Source organism: Oryctolagus cuniculus, chromosome 12 (assembly GCF_051225735.1).
Source record: "Oryctolagus cuniculus isolate XC-2025 breed Fujian yellow rabbit chromosome 12, ASM5122573v1, whole genome shotgun sequence".
Lineage (NCBI taxonomy): Eukaryota > Metazoa > Chordata > Mammalia > Lagomorpha > Leporidae > Oryctolagus > Oryctolagus cuniculus.
In genome coordinates this window covers 34,691,525-34,699,768 of record NC_142878.1, presented here as the reverse complement: position 1 = coordinate 34,699,768, position 8,244 = coordinate 34,691,525, and the positions used below count along the sequence as shown (strand labels likewise).

At 38.4% G+C, this 8,244-nt stretch overlaps 1 pseudogene; it reads left to right on the top strand.

Moving 5' to 3' along the window:
* Window positions 1-6,999: 6,999 nt before the first annotated feature.
* Window positions 7,000-7,599, top strand: LOC149122994 (sorting nexin-10 pseudogene; annotated as a pseudogene).
* Window positions 7,600-8,244: the final 645 nt, after the last annotated feature.

Genomic DNA, 8,244 nt, shown 5'->3' with positions numbered 1-8,244 from the left:
ACACCCATCTTGTTGCAAAAGACATGATTTCATATTTTTTTTACAGTTGAGTAGTACTCCATAGTGTATATATACCACAATTTCTCTATCCAGTCAACAGTTGACAGACATCAGAATGTATTCCATATCTATTTTTTATTTTTTTAAATTCTATTTAATAAATATAAATTTCCAAAGTACAGCTTTGGGATTACAGTGGCTATTTCCCCCCTTAACTTCCCTCCCACCTGCAACCTTCCCATCTCTCACTCCCTTTTCTATCCCATTCTTCATCAAGATTCATTTTCAATTATCTATATACAGAAGATCAATTTAGTATATACTAAGTAAAGATTTCAACAGTTTGCACCACACAGAAACACAAAGTGTAAAGTACTGTTTGAGTACTAGTTTTACCGTTAATTCACATAGTACAACACATTAAGGACAGAGATCCTAGATAGGGAGTAAGTGCACAGTGACTCCTGTTGTTGACTTAACAATTGACACTCTTGTTTATAGTGTCAGTAATCACCCTAGGCTCTTGCCATGAGCTGCCAAGGCTATGCAAGCCTTTAGAGTTCGCCAACTCCGATCTTATTTAGACAAGGTCATGGTCAAAGTGGAAGTTCTCTCCTCCCTTCAGAGAAAGCTACCTTTTTTTTTTTTTTTTTTTTTTTAATGGCTCATTCTTTCCAGTAGGATCACACTCACAGAAATCTTTCATTTAATTTTTTTTCTTTTTCCACAGTGTCATGTATGGGCTTTTTAGCTGGATCCAAATGCCTTAAGGGCTGATTCTGAGGCCAGAGTACTGTTTAGGACATCTGCCATTCTATGAGTCTGCTGTGTATCCCACTTCCCATGTTGGATCTTTCTCTCCTTTTTAATTCTATCAGTTAGTATTTGCAGACACTAGTCTTGTTTGTGTGATCCATTTGGCTCTTAGTCCTATCATTGTGATCAATTATGAACTGAAACTGATCACTTGGACTAGTGAGATGGCATTGGTGCATGCCACCTTGATGGGATTGTATTGGAATCTCCTGGCATGTTTCTAACTTTACCGTTTGGGGCAAGTCTGATTGAGCATGTGCCAAACTGTACATCTCCTCCCTCTCTTATTCCCACTCTTATATTTAACAGGGATCACTTTTTAGTTAAATTTAAACACCTAGGAATAATTGTGTGTTAATTAAAGAGTTCAACCATAGTATTAAGTAGAACAAAAAAAAAAAAATGCTAAAAGGGATAAAGTGTTAAGTTGTTCCTTGACAGTCAGGACAAGTCATTGTTTCTCATAGTGTCCCTTTCACTTCAACATGTTTCCTTTTTTGTGGTTGGTTAGTTGTCACTGATCAGGGAGAACATATGATATTTGTCCCTTTGGGACTTGCTTAATTCACTGAGCATGATGTTTTCCAGATTCCTCCATTTTGTTGCAAATGACCGGATTTCATTGTTTTTATTGCTGTATAGTATTCTATAGGGTATAAATCCCATAATTTCTTTATCTAGTCTACTGTTGATGAGCATTTAGGTTGATTCCATGTCTTAGCTATTGTGAATTGAGCTGCAATACTATAGGGAATTGAGCTACAATGAACATGGGGATACAGATCATTCTTCCGTATGCTGATTTAATTTACTTTGGATTAATTTCCTGGAGTGGGATGGCTTTATCATGTTAGGCCTATATTTAGATTTCTGAAGATTTCTCCATACTATCATCTACATTGGCTTCAAAGGTTTCCATTCCTACTGTCAGTGGATTAGGGTAACTTTTTCCTCATATCCTCACAAGCATTTGTGTTTTGTTGATTTTTACATTAAAGCCATTCTAACTGGGATGAGGTGGAACCTGATGTGGTTTTGAATTGCATTTCCCTGATGGCTAGTGATCTTGAGCATTTTTTCTAGTGTTTGTTGACCATTTGGATTTCCTCGCTTGAAAAATGTCTGTTCAAGTCCTTTGCCCATTTTTTAACTGTGTTGTTTGTTTTGTTGTTGTTGAGTTTCTTGAGCTCTTTATAGATTCTAGCTACTAACCCTTTACCGGTTGCATAGTTTGCAAGCATATTTTTCCATTCTGTCAGTTGCCTCTTCACTTTACTGAGTGTTTCTTTTGCAGTGAAGAAGTTTCTCAGTTTGACGTAATCACATTTGTCCATTTTGGATTTCATTGCCTGTGCTTCTGAGCTCTTTTCCAAGAAGTCTTTGCCTATGCCAATGTCTTAGAGTTTCATCAATGTTCTCTAGAAATTTTATGGCATTGGTTGTAGATTTGGTCTTTAATCCATTTTGAGTGGATTTTTGTGTAAAGTGTAAGGTAAGGGTCTATTCTTATACTTCTGCATGCAGGGATCAAGTTTTCACAGCACTATTTGTTGAAAAGACTCATTATTCCAGTTATTGATTTTAGCTCCTCTCTCAAAAATAAGTTGGTTTTAGATGCATATCTGTTCCATTTATCTACACATCTATCTTTGTGCCAGTACCTGGTGTTTTGATTATATTTGCTCTGTAACATATCTTGAAATGAGGTATTATGCTGCCTTGGCTTTATTTTTGTTGTTTAAGTTTGCTTCAGGTAATTGGGGTCTCTTGTGTTTCCATATGAATTTTAGCAGCATTTTTTTCAGATTTGAGAAAAATGTCATTGATATTTTGATTGGGATCACATTGAGTCTGTAAATTTCTTTAGGTATTATGGACATTTCAATTTCTATTTGTTACATATAATCTTTATTTCACTTTCATTCATAAATGAGAGCTTTGCACGGAACAGTTTTCTGGGTTGACTTGGACTACATCTCTCCATTCTCTCTCTCCTAGTCTGAAGAGTGTTTGATGAGAAGTTAGCTGTGAGTCTAGTGGAACATCCTCTGAAAGTAATCTGGCATTTCTATTCTTTACATTTTAGAAACTTTTCTTTATGTTTTATTATTGAAAGTTTTACTACAATCTGTCATGGTAAATAAATTGCCTGTTCATATATATTAGAAATTTTATGTGCTTCCAATACTTGGACATTCCTTTTATTTTTTTCACCAAATTGAGGACATTTTCTGTAATTATTGCATTCTTTGCACATCTTTAGGAACTTCTTTTTTTTAACTTTTATTTAATGAATATAAATTTCCAAAGTACGGCTTATGGATTGCAATGGCTTCCCCCCCATAACGTCCCTCCCACCCGCAACCCTCCCCTTTCCCACTCCCTCTCCCCTTCCATTCACATCAAGATTCATTTTCGATTCTCTTTATATACAGAAGATCAGCTTAGTATACATTAAGTAAGGATTTCAACAGTTTGCTCCCACACAAACATAAAGTGAAAAATAATAGATGATTTTTAAAATGATGATGAAATCAGATCAGACCTATTGTCATGTTTAATCCCAGTGAGAGTCAAGTTGGGAATTGCTAATTTCTTCTTTTTTTTTTTTTAACAGAAGATCAGTTTAGTATACATTAAGTAAGGATTTCAACAGTTTGCACCCCCATAGAAACACAAGGTGAAATATACTGTTTGAGTACTCGTTATAGCATTAAATCTCAATGTACAGCACATTAAGGACAGAGATCCTACATGAGGAGTAAGTGCACAGTGACTCCTGTTGTTGACTTTACAAATTGACACTCCTGTTTATGGCATCAGTAATCTCCCTATGCACCAGTCATGAGTTTCCAAGGCTATGGAAGCCCCTGGAGTTCTCCGACTCTTATCTTGTTTAGACAAGGTCATATTCAAAGTGGAGGTTCTCTCCTCCCTTCAGAGAAAGGTACCTCCTTCTTTGAAGACCTGTTCTTTCCACTGGGATCTCACTTACAGAGATCTTTCATTTAGGTAACTTCTAAAACTTGTGTGTTGGGTCGTTTGACAGTATCCCATAAATCTCCAAGATTGATTTTAAGTTTTCTAATTTCTTGTTCTATTTGTCTGACTGAAAAATTTCTGAAGATTTGTCTTCTAGCTTGGATATTTCTTCTGCTTACTGTACTTATCACAATGATATTTTAATAGTATTTCATGTTATAACACATGTTAGAATTTTTATTTACTTACTTACTTACTTACTCATTTATTTGACAGATTCAGAGAAAGAAAGAGAAAGAGACAAAGAATGAGGGAGATCTTTCACTAACTGGTTCAAACCCTAAATGTACACACACAGCTAGAGTTAGCTCAAACCAAAGCTAAGAGCCAGGAACTCAAATTAAGTCTCCCACATGGATAGCAGGGACCCAACAATTTGAGCCAGCACCTGCTGCCTCTCAGTGTGGGCATTAGCATGAAGCTGGAATGGATGGAAAGAGGAGCAGGAATTCAAAACAGAAACTCTGATATAGGACACAGGTGTCCCTAGCAGCAGCTTTACCATTGTGCCAAATGCCAGGTCCTTAGAATGTCAATTATTTTTGAGGCTAAATAATATTCCATAATACGCCATGTAATATCACATTTTTTATTCTCCTCTCTGTGGATATTTTATTTGTTCTCACTTTTGTCTATTACTATGAGTATCAGAGTCATTAAAGCAAAATATATGTTCCAGTTCTGCTTCTAATTCTTTTGTGTATAAACTTGTAAGTGAAATTACTAGACCATATGGTGGTTCCTCTGATTAAGTTCTTTTGAGGAAATCCCATACCTCCTTCCATAGAAACTGCATGATTTTACCATCACACCAGCAATGCAGCAGAAGTTCTGATACCTTTGCATCCTTGCCAACAATTTGTTTTTTCTTTTTAGCATTGTGATTAACATGCAATATTGAGAGGACAGTGCAAAATTTCAACACATCACACAGCATAAACGAATCAAGCCAGACAAATCACTTTTCTGTGTTCTGTTCTGTGGGGAGCAACTCGGACTAGACTAAGTTACTGGAATTAAGACTTATTCTATGCATCTTCTCTCCCACAATATGGCGCTGAGAAGGGAGTAACAACTTCTACGCAGCTGCCTCTCGCCAATTTGATTGACTGAGCTGCAGGAGCTGATCTTGCTCCTGATTGGAGGAGAGCAGCGTACTCGGCGTGTGGGTAGCAGAGTTGGGATTGGTGGAAGAGGACTATAAAGGAGGAGAGAGACAACATGCACCAGGGAACATCTATCTGAAGGAACACCTGTGCAGCCCCCGAGAGAGCCGTCCGGCGGTGTGCCGCTCCCCCGCGGAAGTGGGGAATGTGGCAGGGGGAACTGCCCTTCCACGGAGGTGGAAGGGTCGGTAGCCAACCCGGGAAGAACCAGCAGCAAACCCGGGGAGGGCCGAGCAGACAAAAGAACAGCGCAGGGTCCTGTGTCGTTCCTCCACGAAGACGGGGAGCAACATAATGGTGCCGTGACTCGGATATGAAGCCTAGGCAGGGCTTAGTGTCGTTCCTCCACGAAGAGGGGGAGCGACACTGTTCTTTTCTTTGTGTTTGCAGTTTATCATCTCCTCTGCTTAAGTTCTGTTTGCAGTGTATGATACATTTCTGTGAACCACAGTCACCCCACTGTACTGTGGAACACTAGAACTTACTACTTCTGATTTTATTTTATTCAATCTCCCACCCCCAGTAATCCCAAGTCTAAATTCAGACCAACATTTTTAAAGCGTTTGCATGTGAGAGAATATACAGTATTTGTCCTTCTATGTCTGGCTTCTTTTTCCACTTAACATAATTATCTCCATCTCCATCCATTTTGCTGCAAGTGCCAGGATTTCATTCTTTCTTATGGATGAGTAACATTCCACTGTGCATATAAAGCACATTTCTTCATACATTCACCCATTAATGGACATGTAGGTCGATTCCATATCTTAGCTATTGTAAATAGTGCTGCATTGAATGTGGAATGCAGGTATCTCTTTATATATGCTGATTTCTTTTCCTTTGAATATATACCCTGAAAAGGGTTAACTGGACACATGGTAGATCTTCTACGCTTTTGAGGACGCTATCCTGTTTTCTATAATGACTGTATTAATTTTCATTCCTATCAACTGTGTTATATGTGTTCCCTTTTAGCCATATCCTTATCAACATTTGCTTTAATTTACCTTCCTTTTTGATAATAGCCATTCTATCTTGAGTGACATGATATCTCACAGTGGTTTTGCTTAGCATTTACCTCATGACTAATGATATAGAGATTGCTTTCCTAAATTTGTTGGTCATTTGTAATTCTTTTCAGAAATGTTGATTCAGATCCTTTAACCACCTCTTAACTGCATTATTTGTTTTTAGCTCGTTCCTTATATGTTCTAGTTATTAATTCTTCATCAGATGCATAGGGCGCAAATATTTTATTCCATTTTCAGTAGTCTCTTAACCCTTTGGATGATTTCCTTTACTGTAGGAGCTTTTTGTTTGGCATTATCCCATGCTATTTTTGCTCTTGTTGCCCATGCTTTTATGGTTTTATAAAATAATCATTGCCTGTGCCAATGTCTTATATTTTCTTTGATTAGTGTCATAGTTTCAGGTCTTACATTTAGGCCTTTGAGGCACCTAGAGATATGGTTGTAAAGTGAGAAGCAGGGATCAATCTTCAGTTTTCTACATAGACTCACCCAGTTTTTAGAACACTACTTATTGAATAGACTGTCCTTTTTCTGGTATATTTTTGGTACCTTTTGCAATAATCAAGTTTTAAGCATGTGGGTTCATTTCTGGGCTCTCCATTCTGTTCTACTAGTATATCCGTTTTTATGCCAATACCATGTTGTTTTAGTTTTCACAGCCATGTAGGATGTCTACCATTTGGTATTGTGATACCTCTGGGTTTGCTCCTTTCAATTCTGCTTCAGCAATTCAGAGTCTTTTGTTCTTTCATGTGAATTTTCTGACTGTTTTGTTTGGATTTATGAAGATCATCATGGATGATTTGATGGTGATTGCATTCAGTCTACACAGGTACATGTGGCAAGTGTGACAGAGAGGAGTTAAGGCAAGGCCAGGGTTCCCCAGGGCACTTCCTCCTGCAGAAAGCCCTCCAGCAAGGAGGTGATTGTGTTCTGTGCTGAAGATGTTTCCAGAGCAGCAGAAGAGGAATTTGTGAGTGTTTGCATCAGAGATCCCCGGATCCAGGCGGAGGACCTCTGGCCTTCTTGCAATGACTATGAGATCTGCATTCATACTCATAGCCTGGGTTTCACAATGAAGACGTTCTGTGTGTGAAGAAGCAGCCAAGAGTTGGTGTGACTGAGGCAGAGGCTAAGAGTAATGCCCTGCTGGTACAACTGCCCAAACTTCCATCTAAAAACCTCTTTTGCAACATGAACCCTCGCCAGCACGTGGATGAGTGTCACCAGGGCTTGGAAGACTTCCTGTGAATAATCCTGCAGCGCGCACTCCTGCTGCTGGGCAGCAGCTTCCACCTTCTCTTGCAGAGCCATCCGAATGAAGAAGACACTGAGGTGCGTGTGTCCAAGATGACACACTCAGCGGAGGAGGCAATTCACAAGCTCTCGCTGATGACCAGACGGTTCCCCGAGGAAGATGAGGATGGGAAAAAGACCAGGATGCAGATTACGACTCAGAGGCTTCATTCTCTGGGATTGGACACAGTAGTGATGATAGCAGCTCCCAGGCATGCAAAATAAGTCTATATCCACAGGAACCCTGAAAAACAAGTGCAAGGTTCCTACTTTAGGAATAGCAAGTCATATATCCGGTCCTAGGGAAGAAAGCTTTCTAATAATATCTTCATCCTTAAAGCTCACTCTCATGATATTAGGCATTGACATTCTTAGGTATGTTCTGGGTTGTTTGTTAGTAGTATATATTTTTATGTCCTCTCATTTTAGCTGAGTTTCTGTGTAAATTTAAAAGCCTGTGGGTGTAATTTTATTCTTTATAACCTAACCTTATTGGTAAACAGGATATGGTCCTGAAGTGAAACACGTTCTATGTTTAAAATAACCTCATTGGTTTTATTGAATTTTGACATATGTGAATATGGGGAGCATTTAAAGCCAAGACAGAGCTCTGTGGGACAGGGCTGCCTTAAGCACCACAGACCTGATGTTCAATGCAACTATGTGTTACTTGTCTGTTCTAGCGATGTATGACTTTGTGGTTCAATATGAATGTTTTGCACATTAAGTATCTCTTCCAATCTGTTGGCATATAACTAGTGAACAATAATCCCTACTTATCCTTATTTATTTCTCCTTTATCAGTTGTAACATTTCCATTTCCATATTAGATTTGATTTTTCTCCTTTTACTCTCAGTTTAGCTGAGAGTTCATTTCATTGATTTATTTTAAA